The 18,573-nt window shown below is 38.4% G+C and overlaps 1 long non-coding RNA gene across 1 annotated transcript; it reads right to left on the reverse strand.

Moving 5' to 3' along the window:
* Positions 1-257: 257 nt before the first annotated feature.
* LOC115347341 lies at positions 258-17,378 on the reverse strand. Its single transcript, XR_003925458.1, has 3 exons — positions 16,861-17,378; positions 6,640-6,645; positions 258-268 (listed from the first exon to the last, which is right to left on the reverse strand). It is a non-coding gene; the product is annotated as an uncharacterized LOC115347341 (long non-coding RNA).
* Positions 17,379-18,573: the final 1,195 nt, after the last annotated feature.

Consider the following 18,573-nt stretch of genomic DNA (forward strand, 5'->3'; position numbering starts at 1 on the left):
TAAAAGGAAAAAAAAGAAAGTATTTCAGATCAATCTTCGATCCTCTCTGATATTCTCATGTGATCTTACTTTTTTTTGAGGTAGAACTTTGTTAACCTACTTGATGGAAAACTCACCCTTTGTTGATTTCTATTACCTATATCAGCTTTAGTAAATAGGACCAGTTATCACTCTGGACCCCCTAACTGGTTCATCTACATTGCTACATACTACTTCATATAATTTCCAGCATTCTCTTTCCTTTCCCTAGCCTTTCCTCTTTCATCTGCTCTAGTAAGTGAGTTAGGTTTCCCAGTGTTTGGGCTAGGTTTCACAGGGAGCTCCAACAAGACCACCGCCAGCAGCAACACCAGTCAGACACAGCAGCGACTCTTGGCAGCTCTGGCACATGCAGGATTGTTTCGCTGCCACTTCTGGAGTAAGAAAAATGAAAAACTGCAGTAGGTTCTTGTACGTAATACACATAATCTTCCCTGAATCATGGGGACATTATCAGATGCAACATTTGCTTCTGCCATTGTCTTTTAAAAAATAATTTAAAAAAAATTAACGTTAAAATAAAACATAAAGCAAAACTAGGAGATGCTATCTACTTATTTTGTTATATATCACTGCACAAATAACCTTTAAGGCTGTAAAATGCACAGTTTGTACTAAATAGTAATTCACATATAGATAACTATACCGTATTCAGACAAGCCTGTATGTTTTTGTTCTTCAATTACATGACCACATACTCCATTCTTTGTGTACTTTTTTGTCTTGAAGAGATAACAGCCTTTGTCATTGTCAGGTAGAAAACACTGAGAGGTTGCAGTAATATTGCATGAAGAAGTACAAATCTGTCATCCCCTAATTTCAAAGTGCTTAATTTTTGAAAATTTAAATATATTAATTCAATGTATTTTTTAAAATTTCAAATACAACCCTTTTTTAAGAAATGTTATTTCATATAAATATTTAATGCAGTTATGATATTGACATTTTAATACCTATGTTACTTCTAGATAAAAGACTTATGTAATTATTATTTGTTGTCTGAAAGAAAGTGATCTAAACATTTTAACCTTGTGAGGCAGCAAATGATAACTTAAAAGCCCTTGAAGGCTATGCTGCCACTGTCATAACAAGAAGAAATGCATTAATTTCTAAGGAATTTGGACTGTTTCCCATGAGGACAAGGCTTAAAAAACTGGTAGTCTCTGTGATGCCTAAATTTCATATGTGTAATTATATTAGCAATGGAAAGATAATGTGTAAGAACATACTTTGCAAAGTATAAATAATGTCATAAGTAATGGAAGGTGAGGACGTGCACACAAGTGTTACACAATATCAAAGTTTATGGAGGAATTAGAACAATGATTGTCTCTGGATATGTACATAGCTGCAGTCAAAAGATGCTCTCAGATATAGTCCTTCTATATAGTAATCTGTACTTACATGTTTATGAAGATGTATCTCTTATAACCAATAGTAGACCATAACTTTTACAATGTTCTAGATATAGCAGATATGCTTCTAAGTAGTGTCTGCGATATGTCACAAACATTTTATGTTACATTTTGTATTCTACTGCAAAGCTCTACTGTTGTCATATTACATATTTAGCTTCTAAAATTGATTGATGGCTTCAGAGAAAAGTGTATATGGTATTCCACTTCTTATCTGAGTCAATGTTTTTCTCAATACTGTGAAGTAAATTAAAATAAAGTGTTTAAATCTACTGCTTATGATAAAGAAGACCAAATCTCATTCTAATAAATGTGAAATACAACTTGTCATGTTCCTTTCACTTTGTAGAAATGCTACCACAAGGCTTAGCCAGTTAAGTCTAATATGTTGACATTTATTTTTGCTGCAATAAATGTTAGGATTATATTTTTGCATTAAATTCTGGCATTTTTAAAGATCATGATGACAAGTAATTTATTCTTCAAATCACTCTGGTTTGTTTTTACTTTTTGAATATGGATTTGGCCATGTGTCTCCAAGGCACAGTACAAAGCATATTTCATATGTTTTGCAACCTATTAGTTTGATTTAAATCCACTTTTTTCTGTCAGGATTTATGCAAGCCTTTCTTGATGTTATTTGCTCTGAATTATTGCCCAGAAATAATCACACAGAATCCAATTTCACACAGGCTGTGTGGCCTATGAAGTCTGTCACTGTAAAGCTCTAAAGCTTTTAAAATTTTTTTCAATGGAGGTGATTCTTCAAATTTGTTCAGTATACAGCACTGTCTCATTTTGTTTTCATGTTTACCCCTTTCCCTCAAAGTGTGATGACTTTGAGTGCAGTAAGAACGTAGCAATAAGTGTGTTGCGTTGACCCCAGCTGGACGCCAGATGCCCACCAAAGCCACACCATCACTCTCCTCCTCTCTCCCTGGGCAAGGGAGAGAAAATATAATGAAAGGCTCATAGGTTGAGATAAGGACAGGGAGAGATCAGTCAGCAATTACCGTCATGGGCAAAACAGACTTGACTTTGGGAAATTAGCTTAATTTATTACCAATCAAATCAGAGTAGGATAATCAGAAATAAAACTAAATCTTAAAAACACCTTCTCCCCACCTCTCTCTTCTTCTCAGGCTTAAATTTACTCCAGAATTCTCCACCTCCTCCCCCTCAGCAGTGCACAGGGATAGGAAATGTGGGTTGTGGTCAGTTCATCACACGTTGTCACTGCTGCTCCTTCCTCCTCAGGGGGAATACTCCTCACTCTCTTCCCCTGCTCCAGCGTGGGGATCCTCCCACATGAAACAGTCCTCCATGAACTTCTCCACATGTGAGACCTTTCCATGAGCTGCAGTTCTTCACGAACTGCTCCAGCATGGGTCCCTTCCACGGGCTGCAGTCCTTCAGGCACAGACTGCTCCAGCGTGGGTCCCCCGCAGGGTCACAAGTCCTGCCAGAAAACCTGCTGCAGCGTGAGGTCCTCTCTCCACGGGACCACAGGTCCTGCAGGAGCCTGCTCCAGCGTGGGCTTCCCATGGGGTCACAGCCTCCTTTGGGCACTCACCTGCTCCGACATGGGGTCCTCCACATACTGCAGGTGGATATCTGCTCCACTGTGGACCTCCCTGGGCTGCAGGGGGACAACCTGCCTCACCATGGTCTTCCCCGCTGGCTGCAGGGGAATCTCTGCTCCGGTGCCTGGAGCACCTCTTCCCCCTCCTTCACTGACCTTGGTGTCTGCAGAGTTGTTTCTCTCACATATTCTCACTCCTCTCTTTGGCTGCAGTTTATCTTGTGCAGGTTTCTTTTCCCTCTTTTTAAATATCTTATCCCACAGGTGCTACCACCGTTGCTGATGGGCTTAGCCTTGGCCAGCTGCGGGTCCATCTTGGAGCTGGCTGGCATTGGCTCTGCTGGACATAGGGGAAGCTTCTAACATCTTCTCACAGAAACCACCCCTGTAGCCTCCCCACTATCAAAGCTTGCCACACAAACCCAATACAATCTGTAAAGAAGAAGGAGAAAATGAGAATTTTTTTTAAAAATAACTTTATTATTCTAAAATGCAAAATAAATGAAGGACTAATATAGTATTAAAACCGCACCCTTTTGAATTGTTTGCTCTTTCAAGACATGTGCAATCATTCCACATATTTTTACATATTTGCATGTTACTTTTCAATGGTTTGAAATTGAAATGTGTTCTTTGGAAGGAAATATGAAAAAAAAGGGGGGTTGATTTTTGGAAATGTACTAAACTTCTGTGCTCAAATGTCTCATTCAGAACTGACCCTTACAAAATGTCCACAAGTTTTTATTTTCCAAAACACTTAACAAAAGCCCTTGTAATATTCTATTGCTTAATTTGCATATGTAAGCATGCCCAGAGGCAAACTTAATTTGCATCCTGACTATTTGTGATTACCTCTTTCTACCTCATCTTCATTTAGTGCAGGTACATAAGCTGGCAGTACCTATACTGCAGGAAAAGCTTATTTACCTTTAACATTAAAACAAACAAATTAACAATTCCCTGAAACAGTTAAAGCTAACAAAGGGGGCTCTTTTAGGGTTTTTCTTTCTTTTTCTGTGGGTTTTTTTTCTGTTGTTTGTTTGTTTTGTCTTCAGAAACCATTTTAATTTTTAACCAAATACCTACAGGTTGCTTCATTATATTTATCGTAAATCAATAAAGCCCTCAATCAACACAGCACAAGAAGTATGAGGTAGTTCAAAGGATATGGTGTTTCTCCAAGAGAACTACAGTACTTATTTATTCACTACAAATGTAGCCTGATAGCAGAGTTTTTATGTATTTCCCAAAGCCCTGATCTTAGAATCTGGCTGCATGAAGTCGAACTGCCTTTAAAATAAACAAGCAAGCAACCAAAACCACAAACTCAAACATCATTTATAGCCTTCACAGCAGTAGATAGAAAAGCTAGGGAAAGAAAGACAAGGGCAGTCTAGAGACTTGGGAACTAGAAGATGAGTATTAGGAGTTCCAGGACTAAATTAGTTGTTTAAAGTTATGTCTGCACTTGCAGTCTGGATGGGAACAGTAATGAGGTTTTGAGGGAAGTCCCTTGATTGTCTCCACTTGTTATGTGTTGGGTTAGTTCTCAAAGCAGCTTCAGAACACACACACACTGGGATCCTTCCAGTGGAAATGAAACCAATAAATGCCTCCACTCAATGAACGCCAAAGTATTTCACACCTATCATGCAAGTACACTTGAATCTTCAAAATCTTCTCTGACACCACAAAGTGCTTTTCTTGATATATAGAGACCAAATGCCTTCATATTTGCTGTCAACTGCCAGCCCTCAACTCTTTGAGGTACCACCAGTCCTTCCTCATCTACCTATTCTATTCAGAGCTTATTATCAGCCATCCCTCACAGGAGCTGATCAGGGTAAAAATAGGTCTAAGATCTACAGAAACTGTGTTCTTCAGAAGCTGTGATCTGTGGCAAGGATGATGTTAAGCAGAAAGCTAATGTGTTTTACCTTCAGATACTGAAGGACTGACAGGCTTGTTCTTCTGCTCTCCTCTGATGAAGAGGTTTTGCAGCATCCATGTCCTTCCTGCTGATTTGGCCCCATGTTACTGGAGAAAGGAGACAGTGTGCACAAGAAAAGCCATCCTGAAACAGACGTTGCAGTGCCCCAGTGCCTAGGTGGTGATTTGGACAGAGGAGAAGACAAAGAGGAGGGAGACCATTGAGCCTGTCATCACAAGTGTCATCCAGGGTATTCAGCAGGAACTATAGTTTTGTGTCCACCTAGAGACCAGACAGAAACTCAGGAACAGGATGCACCAGAGCAGGGTGCACTGGATAGGTGCCAATTATGGCTGCTCCAGAAGGAGGTTTTCTTTTGAGAGCTGCCAAACCATGCTTCCAGGTAACAATACCGGGCCAGCTATAGGAAGAAGTAGCAATCAACCTGATCAGCTAATATGCAGTCCCAGACTATAGAGCCACTGTACCCAAGTGCTTTAGATGTCCAGGTAGCCTGGAATGACACAGGAGGCTGCTGGATTTGGAAATTGTAGCTAGGGATTCTTTCATTCTTACCACCTCTGCAAGTGTTGTGCTTGTCCCTTTAGTTAGACCATATTGGCCAGATTTTTCAGTGTTAGTCTCTAGGGGATCATGTTGGCTAACAGTATGATGTTGATTTTGGCCATGTAAACGCCACATATTTCTCCCAGTTTTCTGCCTCTGTTCTTTATTTTAGTAATTTTATGCCATGTTACCCCTTTCCCTCTACCATTCATATGTTTAACCTTGTCAAATGACAGTCTCATGAGCCAGTGGCATACGGGCATGCAGCATCTACCACAATGCAGAATGGCACCAGAATGTCACAGATGTTGTTGTCCTAGCCCAGGAAGAAAGCACCAGTTTCTCCTTTAAGTCTTAGTTCAAGAAGGTATTAGTCCTTCCTTTGAAACCTGCCATGTTTTCATAGATAAACCTCAGTAATACACAAGGGTTTGTGAAACAGTTGAGCGATAGCCCTTGCAATTTATATTCACATACACCTTAGCTTCAACAGCTTCTGGGTCAGTAGATTCCCTCAATGCTTTCTACCCTCTTATCCCCACAACAGAGAAAGCTATGGAAAACGAAGTCCTGAGTGACCTTATTTATAACACTCATCTGCTCTGTTCCAGGAAAGAGCGTGTCCTGAAACCTTGGAGTCTGCACTTTGCCTGTTCCTTTCCAGGCAAATACGTTGACTGAGGGTTCAGGATTAAATCTTCCATACCCTGTCTAGGGTGCCTCATGCTGAACACTGCCAAACTCAGTGGGAAGATGGAGGAGGCAGCAAGCACATGGTGCCACTTGAAAATTGCACAGGAACAGAATTAAAGTTTCTATACATTAGTCTTTACACAGGCAGTGGTGGTGGGGGCACCTGACATGTCTGTTGATCTGCTGTCATCATCTTCATGACACAGGAGAAAAATTAGTGTGATGCATCCAGGGAGATTCCCCAAAGAGACCACACTCAAGGAAGCAAAGCTTTGTGAGATGATAGTTCTTCAGAAAGCTTTGAACTACATGCATAGTGGGGACTTTACACCCAGGAGACCAAATTAAGCCAAATCTGAAGTGAAATCTTCCAAACAGCATATGATGGAAATAAAAGGAGCCCCAGCATCAACTTTGATCTACCAATAGACTCCTTGTGTGCCAAAGTATTTGTTAAAACAAATATAGCCTATACCAGTCATGGTTTTCTTTCACCAATACATTTTGCATAATGATTACAGTGACTTTGTTAGTACTTCAAGAGTCAATCTTCAGTTCTGTGCTTCTTTCTACAACCCTCTCATAGTTTCTTATGTCATTCCTGCATGTTAGCTACAGATAATCCATCATATTCAATGCTAGCAAATATGCAGATTATGTAATCACTGTACTGACATCTAGTATTGCCCTGTTTATACAATATATTAGCCCCTTTGGCTACTGTCACACTGGGAACTTTCTGTTCGGTCAACTTTTCCCTGTGACTTCCAAGTTCTTTTGAGAAACAATGCATGGAGTTTCCTACCATGAATTACAGCTTACATATTACTAGATATATGACTGAGGTTTAGTTATACTAGAAAACAATTTGCTTGCTTTCCTCATCCAATCCATTGATACAGATCAGTGTTCATCAATCACCAGCCCTCTTCATCTCTTCAGAAGAATATCCTCTATCACTCAATTAAAAGGCTAAGACTCATTCAGATCAGGAAATCACAAGAAGTATTTCCACTAGAAGTCCCATGTTTACTATTCTACTTTTGAGATGCCATATAGATGTAATTTGATTAGATTTCATATCATAGTTCCTCAGTAAATTTCTGAGTATGTTCCTCCTTGTGCATGTGAATGTACATATATATACCTTCTTGCTACTGCTACAGATTTACTGACTGTTCTATGTATATAAATAATGAACTGACACTAAGATGGAATATAATTCACTACAGTTCCTTGTACACTGCTTTCATTGGTCTTTGAATTAGGCTGCTGGTGCTAAAGATTTACTGCAGGAATTTGTATTTTAATAAGAGTTCTGTGAAATTCCCCCAAGCCCAGCTTAGGCCAGTGTCTCCTCTAACAAATGGTTGCAATGAATATGAGCCATCAATTGTGATATTGTATATTTTTCCAATTCTGTAGAACCAAAAAAGGAACAAAAGTTTCAGGATATTGTTGACTTATTTTGTCCAGAGTTGTGCTCCTGAAAGTTCCCTACAACATTTTCCAGGTGGATTACACAAAGATTACACCATTGGTTGACATAATCTCTAAACTTCAAGGAACTGGAGACAGGAAGATGACAAGAGGAAATCGTACCTAGATGCATGGTACATGGTTATTTAACCAGTTGGTATTCTAACCTGTACTGATGCATAGTGTTTATTTTGTCCAAAGTGCAGAAGTTTGACATTCTGCTTGCTGAAATTCAATACATTTCTGTTGACTCAGTTGTCAGCTTTCTTCAGGTCCCTCTGAACTGTACCTCTGACGTTTGGTATATCAGCCACTCCCCTCATATAGTAATATCCACACATTTGCTGAGGGTGAATTCTGTTATCATCCAGACCATTGATTAAGATATTGAACACTATTGGTCCCAGCATTGACCCTTGAAGTATTCCATTTGTTACAGGTCACTGATGATGTCAAGCCATTGATCACTACCCTTTGATTCTGGTGGCTCAGTCAATTTTTACATGATCATTTATCTTTACTTGTTAAATGAATTTGTCTCATTTTATGAATATATATTGGAGTTTATGTAGATCCTAGTGTTAGAGCAGATCAATTCTGCGATAACTCCTCACACCCACTGCTTTCTTGTCCTCAGTCACTTCTAAGCATCAATATTCTGTTGAAACACCACCCCCACAAGGGGTTTCATTGTTGAGAGGTCTGATGGAGACATTTTTCTTTGGGGGGGGTAGCATATGTATAAATAGGAGGAGAGATATATTGCCTTTTAAATGGCTTGTGTACTGTCCATGTTAAATATGTATGAAATGGACAATATCATGATATCATGAGTAAAACTTACAAATTGAACCATGCATCCTTGAGAGGAGTGCAACCCCTTTCCCCCCAAGCACCGTCCCCTGGCAAATTAGCAGAGAAAGTGAGTTAGATGAGGTTAAAAAAGAATATGTCCCCTTGTCAAATGATGAAAATATTCACCTTCCTTCATGTCATTACAGTTCTCTAAATCTGCATTCTTTCTCATCGTTGTACTGCTTTGCTTCTCTTCTTGTATAAAGAACATTCCTGTCATTATCAACATACCATCCAGCCTCAGGCAGTTATGATTACCATATACCCAAGAAGAATCTTCACTAATTACCAATACATATGACTTTCTTGCTGTTCATCAAGGGTAAATTGTGATATTATCCTTGAATCTTTATAAGACACATAATATGCACTTTATGTTGAGGTATTTACTGGAAGACTAGGTCTCTACATCAGATATGTGAAAAAGGGGGCAGAGGAAAAAGAGGAAAGATAAAATTGAATGGTATACAAAAGGTATCACTGTTGTGTTAAATACATTTTCTGATGAAACAGGAAAGCATTTGCTGTTTTGGAAATGATCAATAAATCTTCATTTTTAAATGGCAGAGTATAAAAATGGGGACACGCATGCATTTCCTTTTTCCTCTGTTCCTACTTCCTTCCACTTTTGGACCCTAAAAACTAGGCTTGTCCAGCAGTCCTCAATCCTCAAAAAGGGTCATGTGATATAAAAGCCAAATCTCTGTCTGACACCAGCTCTGCAACCAACTATTGACCTGCAGTACCCATCTGCTCCTAAACAAGCCTTTCCCTTTTACCATGAGGACTGGGGAGAAACTATGTGGGCTGCCATGGCCTTCACCCTTGCACCCAGAGCTGTGAAGCCACTCTTGATATGGTTGTCATCTCCCCTCACAGTACCACTAGTGCCCATGTGGATGAACAGCAGCAGGTAATAGTCCAAGGGCTGGACAAGCCTCATCAGTCTCTCCACATCATCTGGTATCCTTTGGCAAGCAACAGGTCTCCTTAGACAGCAAGTGGGAATGGCAGATGGAGGCCTTCATCCCCACAGGAAGGAGTCTCCACCTACTGTTACGTGCTGCTTTCTCTTGACATTGACTTGCATTTCAGGCTTGGCTGGCTCTGAAGCCACCGTAGATGAAGTCTTCTTCCCTTACCTTCTACCAGGGCAATGAAGCTGTTCTGAAGCTGCCTATCTGTGCCTTCCTCCTCTTACTCTTTCTCAGGGACAGAAGTGTCATCCATTCCCTCCTTGTCCCTTTCTGCTTGTTTTGCTCATTAAAAAAAATAAAATAATAAAAAAATAATAACCACAAAAAAGTTTCTACAAAAAGTCTCGGATCTGAGCTCTAGAGAAAAATCAGTCAACTCATGGGACTGTAGGTGGCTCTTCCTCCAGGTTACCTCTCTGCTCAGCTAAGTAAAACTTATGAATATTCAAGCCTTACATCCTTACAGCTAGACAAAGCTAAACAAATTACTTTTTAGTATAAATATTAGTTTTGTAGGTCTTGTAGATTTTGGGGGTATTTTACCTTTAAACTGAGCAAGCTAAAATATGGAATCATTCTGAAGGACTGGTGAGTTTACAGAGTTAGCAAGTGACTAGTTTTTCCCTCCCTGGAATAAAAGAAATTAGTAATACAAAATAGGTGAGCACCCAAATTTCAGCAGAAAAGAGGAAAAAGGCTAAAGTTTTCAAACGGAAATTTTCATGAGTGGAAATGGCATTATGTTAGTAAACAGAAAAAATACAAAGAAACTTAGAAGAAGTATATATATGAAGACTACACCTATTTTTGAAATATGAAATAAGGGTTGATAAGATGTTTTAACTCATAGGCTAAGCCTAATTCATAGGTTAAGGCTAACTGTTCTTTCACAAGCCCACCATTTTCTCTTGTAAGAAATTTAGGATAGGGTAAAACAAGGTTGTTGACGATTCCAGCAATACACCCAGATGAGAAGACATTGGTTTTGTTTTCACATGTTTAAGAATATCACAGTTACTTGGTTTCCGTAAAGAGTGAGTATATTCTTAAGTTTTCCTTCCTGAATGTGAATGCATTTGTATATGAGGAGGATCAGGGAATTTCAAAGGTGGTTTATGTCTAAGCTTTCTACCATACTTTTCCTCTAGCTCTTTGTTAAATCCACATTAAATGCAAAGGAAACTACTAGAACAAATAAACCTATCATTGAAAAATTTTTTGGTCATAGGTTCCAGACAAGAGACAACAAAAAAAACTAAGTATATGAAACATATGTGTTGTACCTCAATTTACAGAAAAAGTCAAAGCTCTAGGAAGTTTTCACTGTAATAAACAAAACTAATTAGATGGTACACTGTTACAATAACCTGTATACAGTAGAGATTTTAAATAGACTACCAAGATACAAGAAAAGAAAGAACAAGAAAAAGAAAGATAATTAATGCATCTAAATTAAACTGTGAACATAAAAAGAATGAAAAAAAGCAACTGAGGAAAGATCTGAAAAAAAAGGAAAGTATCCTTTCAAATATAATTCTGAAATAAAAGGTATGAGAGTGGTTACAATACAAATCTAGAGGCAGAATAATACAAAAATCAATGTGTTTTGTATAGCAAGAATTCAAAAGATTCAGACGTTGTCTGCTAACACTATAATATGATTCAAGGAAGTCCATTTCAAATTAATGAGATTTTTGTTTCACTATTGTATTTTCCAAGTTTTGCTTTTTCAGGTTTGTTTCTGAATATTAAGTATTTATTAAGGGTGGAAGTTTAGGTGGGTTTTTTTTCATGATTCTTCAGAGCCTTATACTTGAGAATTTTTTATGTCCCTGCTGGCAGGGAAAACACAATTTTCTTGACAGAGAAGAGCTTTTGGGGGGGACATATTAGACTTGGTGCAGGTATGTAGATTTTCAGAAAAAAATTAACTGACCTGGATTTTTGATTTTTTTTTTTCAATCTTAGCCTCTCCAACACAGAAGTGTTGAACTCACTCATAGCCAGAGAATGGAGCACTGTGGTTGTTTGCAGAAATCCCAGGTAAATTAGAGTTATCAAGGAGAGGAAACATTTTTGTTCTTTAGGGCTAATCTAATTCTTGCAATAGCAATGTTGGGAAGAAACTTTTCTCTAGAACTCCTTTATAATTACTGCTCTTACATATTATTTTGCAGGAAGGGGTGTACTACATCATGTCATGTCCCATATTGAGGTTCTGGACAAAAACATGAAAAAAAAAAGAATTTGGTAGTTTAACTTTTATTCAACCTTTTCTAATGTCTGTAGGACACTACAGACTTCTCAAAAAGTACTTAAGTCTTTTATTTTTAACATCTAATTCAGCCAATAAAAAAGCTACTTTTTATTTCTTTTTACTTCCAGAACACTAAGTCTGGTGCTTTGGATTAAAGATTAATAAAAGAAAGCTACAGTTCTACAGTTTGAACTTTATTCTGAAGTAAAATAGTTTGCTACATGTGTATACGGAGGGGTTAAAAGATGGAATTTTGGTCCGTGGATGAACACTGGGGGAGAAGTAGATAGCCAAGAAAAACACAGTCAGCACAGAAAATGGATGGTTTGTTGCCCATTGCTTGGAATGCTGACCGTGGAGATAAGAGAGCTGAGCAATACTGGGGGAGGATGTGCAGCGGGCTGTTGCACAGTACAGCTGTAAGCATGGTCGGCGCGTGACTGCTGGATTATGACAATATGCCGTGTGTACAAAGCCCATGAACCAATAGACAGGATGGCTATGGCTCGTGCAGTGCACCTGGCCAGTGAGAACATGCGTCATAGGCTCCCTATGTTGCAACCGAGGAGTGTTTTGGCACCTGCTGGCCAGGTGTGCCAAAACCAGCTCCTCTGCAAATGTATAAATACCAGGATTTCCCGAAGAGCATCAGGCTGGTGTATGGCAAGGTCACCGTTGCCTCCGTGGGGACGCCCACATAAAACTGGCACCTACCGATTGCTGGGCTGAGCTCGCGGCACAAGACGGCACAAGAATGTACAGATGGTCCATCTTCCTCACGGTTCTCGGGTTGGTATGTTAATCTGCTTTACAAGATACCCTTAGCATAATGAATGTCTGTAGTTAATAAATGCTTGCTTTTTCCCTTATAGTCAGTGTGTGTGTTTGCCTTCTCAGGAATCCTCGAAACCACCCTAAAACAACATGTTAAATTGAGCAATTCCATTTTCATTTGAACTCACTCTCGTCCATTAACACTTACAGCTCATTCTGAAGTTTGTGTACTAGTGGACCCCAGAATTAACTTCTCCTAGTTCTTCATCCATATTCGAACGACCCTGGCATTAGGAAAAAGACAGTATATGGAAAGATGTATTCAAACTTCCTGTTCCGGACTTAAGCAAATTTAGTGTTCTTTGCTACTGGAACTTCTATCATGTCTTTAATTTCTTAGGAATCATAAGGCATACAGAAAGACTGTCTCTACAATAGCTTGTTAATGAGCTACTAATGACAGAAAGTTTATTCAAGAAAAAAATCAACACAACTTTGAGGCTTCCATAGTAAATATTACTAGCACTAACATAAAGCCAAAGAAATCAACCATTAACTGCTGTTAAAGACAAAAATATTATTAATATTTTTAAGTACTATATATCATTAAAAATGGGACAGAGAAGTTTAACATTAAAAAGAGTCAATTTTGTCCTACATCTTCCCCCTTTAATATATATTGATAAGTATTTGTTGTTCAAACTGGTAAACTAACTTTCAGACCATGCAAACAACCAGTGCTTCATAAACATGCCAGTTTTTACAAGACCAGGGCTCAAAGAAAGGCAGTGGGTGAGAAGGATACATCTTTTCCTCAACCATACAAACCCCTTCTAATTCCAAACTGAAAAGGCTCTTCATAGCATTGAAAATTATGACTGGCTTGTGAAACTAATGACAGACTTTAAAATGGATTTCTTCAAGGTTAATGAATTTAAATTCCCATATCCAAAACCTTCCCGGCAGTAACATACTCCCACTTTGGACCATTATTCGTATGATATTTCTAAATGTTCACCTCAGCACAAAATGCTGCATTATACATTTTGAAAAAATACATATTTTTCTGTGGTATGTAATATACAAAAAACAGTCTCCTCTGCAGCAGCCTGCAGGCAAACTTTCAAGGTTTAAAAAGCAGCCTCTAGAGAAGCTTAAAAAGATGACAAAGTCAATTAAGTAATAAGAAACCCTTTATTTTTATGAAGAGGGAACATATTAGAAATTTTATTATCAGTCAGTGCTGTAGTGCATGTTTCTCCTTTGCAATTTAGAAATCCTGACTTCTGTTGCAAATTAACCACTACAGTTCAAACAACTGAGATGCTCCTTAGAGGAACACTAAACAGCTTTTCACTCTCTGTTGAAAAAAAGGAATGTATCTTAATTTAGAGGGTGAAGCCTACTCCAAACTGTTTTATTACTTAGACCTTGATAAATATCTTAGAAAATATTTTATTACTATGAAGCAAGACATTTCAGACAATGCATAAAATTACCTACTGAACTCAAAGTAGGCTGCACCTTTGAAACAATCAATTCAAAATGCAGTAGCAAGTGTTACAGTGATAAATGAACCAGTCAGAGACTGTTGCTAGTGCCTTTTGCTGAATGACAAAGCACAAGAAACCTTCCACAGATGTTGAAATTATGAGGGAGCAAACCAGGTGCTTAAATCCTATGTACTAAAGATAGAAACAATCATCACGTTGTAAAAGGAGCCTACATTTAATATGTCAAGCTCAACCTGTGCTGTGCAGCTCTTAGTACTCCACCAGTTTATGATGAGCCTAATACTCCACATTTTGGTCCATAATAATGAATCTGCTCTAGATTTTACAGGTAACATAAAGATTCAGGCTACATTAAATAAGTCTTGATAAAGTTTTGTTGAAAAATTAAGCATTATATTAAAATATATTTAATATGCCTACAACAAAATTGTTTGCCATCCTGTTAACATTCCCACTAATTTTTCTCTACTGTTTGAGCTAAATATTAATAGTATCTGGACAAAAAACATTTTGCTAATTCTGAAATTTTAAAACAAGATAAAATCAGCTTTTAAATATAAATTGGGGAGACATTATAGCCACATGATATTAATAAGAAAATTGTTGTACTTATCTATTGGTAGTATAAGTACATCAAACTTGCTTTCACTGTGCTATGGGTTCCCTCAGGTCTCCTCCACATCCTTTATGAAAAGCTCATTTTTCTCTCTCTCTTACTTAAAATCACACTTCCAGCAATTCAAGACGACCTTTTCTTGTAGCTTCCATTCACCTAAATAGAAGTGCACTATGACCTCTATGACATCTCTGGGAGATAAAGATCAGGACCATAATTTTGTGAGGTGTTTGGGTTGCTAATATGTCGTGCTTTGGCACTTATCAAGTCTAGACTACTCATGCTGAAACACATATATTAATAAAGGCTGCTATCATACTTTCATCTTGATTTAATTATATAGGAATATAGCAAATTTTATATATATTTTATATATATACAAATAAACAATTCCTTAGTATGGAGGGTATTTGTTAATCTGCTTTTTGAATCTTACCCTTTTTGGGTCTTTTTGGCCTGATCATACACAGCAGTAGTAGCATCACAGAAAGGTATAAACACAGAAAGTGCCACTAAATAGTTATGAACTTCCTTATTCAACAGATGAATGAGTGATACTAGTCCTGAGATTGTCTTAATTGATTTTTCACTTAATCAAGATATTTTCTGTGTGATTCTTACCACTTTAAGTTCTGCTACGCTTTTGGGATGCTGGACCAAGGAAGGACATTTTATAATTTACCTGCCATATTAAATGCTATTCTTAATTTTACAGCTTTGGGTAAAACATTTGCTGGACTTGAAAAATAACTTGGACTGGGAACCCATATTTTTGCAGAAATGGTTATTGCCTTTAGAAAGCAAAACCCCTGAGAACCAAATGATAAGGAAACTGCTTTGCAGGAATTTATCTTTATGTGGACATTTAGTGCACTGGCTCATAGAATGATTCATATTTAAATAGCTGAAGAGACAAATAACTTCAAGCCTAGAGAAAGAAAGAGGAAATGTGTTAAGAAAGAAAGATTTAAATCTGCTTTTGATATAATTAGAAGGATTAAAGAAGCTATTAAAGATGCAAAATTAGTACCTACTTGTCCTGGTTTCCACTGGGATAGAGTTAACTGTCTTCCTAGTAGCTGGTAAGGTGCTATGTTTTGAGTTCACTATGTGAAGAATGTTGATAACACTGATGTTTTCAGCTGTTGCTCAGTAGTGTTTAGACTAAAGCCAAGGATTTTTCAGCTTCTCATGCCCAGCCAGCGAGAAAGCTGGAGGGGCACAAGAAGTTGCACAGGACAGCTGGGCAGCTGACCCAAACTGGCCAACAGGGTATTCCATACCATGTGACGTCCCATCTAGTATAGGAACTGGGAAGTGGGGGCGGGGAATCACCGCTCGGGGACTAGCTGGGTGTCGGTCGGCGGGTGGTGAGCAATTACACTGTGTATCATTTGTACATTCCAATCCTTTTATTATTGCTGTTGTCATTTTATTGGTGTTGTCATTATCATTATTAGTTTCTTCTTTTCTGTTCTATTAAACCGTTCTTATCTCAACCCACGGGTTTTGTTTCTTTTCCCAATTTTCTCCCCCATCCCACTGGGTTGGGGGGGAGTGAGTGAGCGGCTGCATGGTGCTTAGTTGCTGGCTGGGGTTAAACCACGACACTACTGTACAATCCAATGAGGTTTCATACACAGTACCAACTATAGGAAAGACACAGAGAATGAGAATAATAATTTTTTTTATAGTTGAGGGCTTTTTTTAAAAATTTCTATGTATTCCTTTCCTGAAAAAAATACTTTCTAAGAGCCTGCAACTGTTTTGATGTGGAATTACAGTGCCATAAAAGTGATTTAAATTAGGCTTATGAGATATTTTAATATTAGTTCATGATTGAGAAGAATATGTCAGTCTTGTGTACTGAGATTAATGTATATGATACATGTAGCATCTATAAAACAGTGGGAAGTTTTATTTCTGAATTAGATTGGCAAGTACTGTTGAAGTGGTAAACATAAGAACATGAAAACGTTGCTATGCTCTAATAATTAAATAAATATATGCTTACATTTCTGATTTTTAGCTTAAAATTAATTGTTTATAAGAAGTAAATCGACTAAGCCAGAAGTTAATTGGACTCATCTAAGAAACATGCTAAACTCAGTGAATAGTTTCAGCTGACCCACTGCAAAAATCAGGGGTAATATTTTTAAAACATTGTGGTGGGTTGAACCTGGCTGGATGCCAGGTGCCTACCAAAGCCGTTCTATGACTCCACCCTCCTCAGCTGGACAGGGGAGAGAAAATATAACAAAGGGCTCGTGGGTTGAGATAAGGACAGGGAGAGATCATTCAACCAATTACTGTCATGGGCAAAACAGACTCAACTTCGTGAAAATTAACTGAATTTATTGCCAGTCAACCAGACTAGGGTAATGAGAAATAAAAACAAGTCTTAAAACACCTTCTTCCCCCCTGCTTCTTCCCAGGCACAGCTTCACTCCCGGATTCTCTACCTAACCCCCACAGTGGCACAAGGGGATGAGGAATGGGGGTTACAATCAGTCCATCACATGTTGTCTCTGCCACTTCATCCTCTTCAGGGGCAGGACTCATGACAACCTTCCCCTGCTTCAGTGTGGGGTCCTACCCACAGGATACAGTCCTCCACAAACTTCTCCAACATGGGTCATTCCCATGGGCTGCAGTTCTTCATGAATGGCTCCAGCGTGGGTCCCTTCCACAGGCTCAAAAGTCCTGCCAGGAGCCTGCTCCAGTGTAGGCTTCCCACAGGGTCACAGCCTCCTTCAGGCTCTCACCTGCTCCGACATGGGGTCCTCCCCAGGCTGCAGGTGGATATCTTCTCCACTGTGGACCTCCATGGGCTGCAGGGGCACAGCCTGTCTCACCATGGTGAGGGGGAATCTCTGCTCCAACATCTGGAGCACCTCCTTCCCCTCCTTCTTCACTGACCTTGGGGTCTGCAGAGTTGTTTCTCTTACAAGTTCTCACTCCTCTCTCTGGCTGCAGTTTTTGTGTCTGCTGCAACTTTTTTCCCTTCTTAAATATGTTATCACAGAGGCACTACCACTGTCACTGATGGGCTCAGCCTTGGCCAGCAGTGGGTCCATCCTGGAGCCAGCTGGCATTGGCTCTGTTGGACATAGGGGAAGCTTCTAGCAGCTTCTCACAGAAGCCACCCTGTACCCCTCTGCTACCAAAACCTTGCTACACAAACCCAATACAAATATCAAAATATTTTACTTTCTCAATAACATGACTTCATGTGGAAAGGCACTATGTTTTATTTTCACATCCTGAAAATGAATCTTTTTGTATTTTTACTTTGTTCTTTACATAAATGAACCTAAATAAAACAAACAAACAAACAAAAAAACCCACTAAACTACTAGTGGTAGTAAACCACTACTAAACCACTTCTGAATTATATGAAATATTTTGCTCTAAAGTAAATAAAGCTTTTTAATTTTATAGAATACACAATTATTGTTAAAAAGAAATTCATTCAGACTAAAATGCAGAAGAGCATGGTTTGTGTTGAACTGAAACAACTAAGCAATTATATTGAAATATATTGTTTGTTAATGGGTTCTTAGAATTATCTTGACTTTGACTATGATCAATAACCCCTTATACTTCACACAACAGCTGATCATAGGACTGGAAAGGTTTATCACGGTCATCAAAGCAATTATCTCTGATGGCAACAGAAAAAATATAGTCTTAAAAGATCTTTTATTCCTTATTATTTCATCAATAAAAAAAAAAAAAGGAGAGGGTATATAAGTAGTTTAACTTTAACCAAGATTCAGCAGGTATTCCTATTTGGGTTTATAAATTTCTTTATTACCTCTTCAGTTGCAGCATGAAAACACGCACTTAAATTCCCACAGGTCAGTTGCTGCTTT

Source organism: Aquila chrysaetos, chromosome 1 (assembly GCF_900496995.4).
Source record: "Aquila chrysaetos chrysaetos chromosome 1, bAquChr1.4, whole genome shotgun sequence".
In the NCBI taxonomy this organism is placed as follows: Eukaryota; Metazoa; Chordata; class Aves; order Accipitriformes; family Accipitridae; genus Aquila; species Aquila chrysaetos.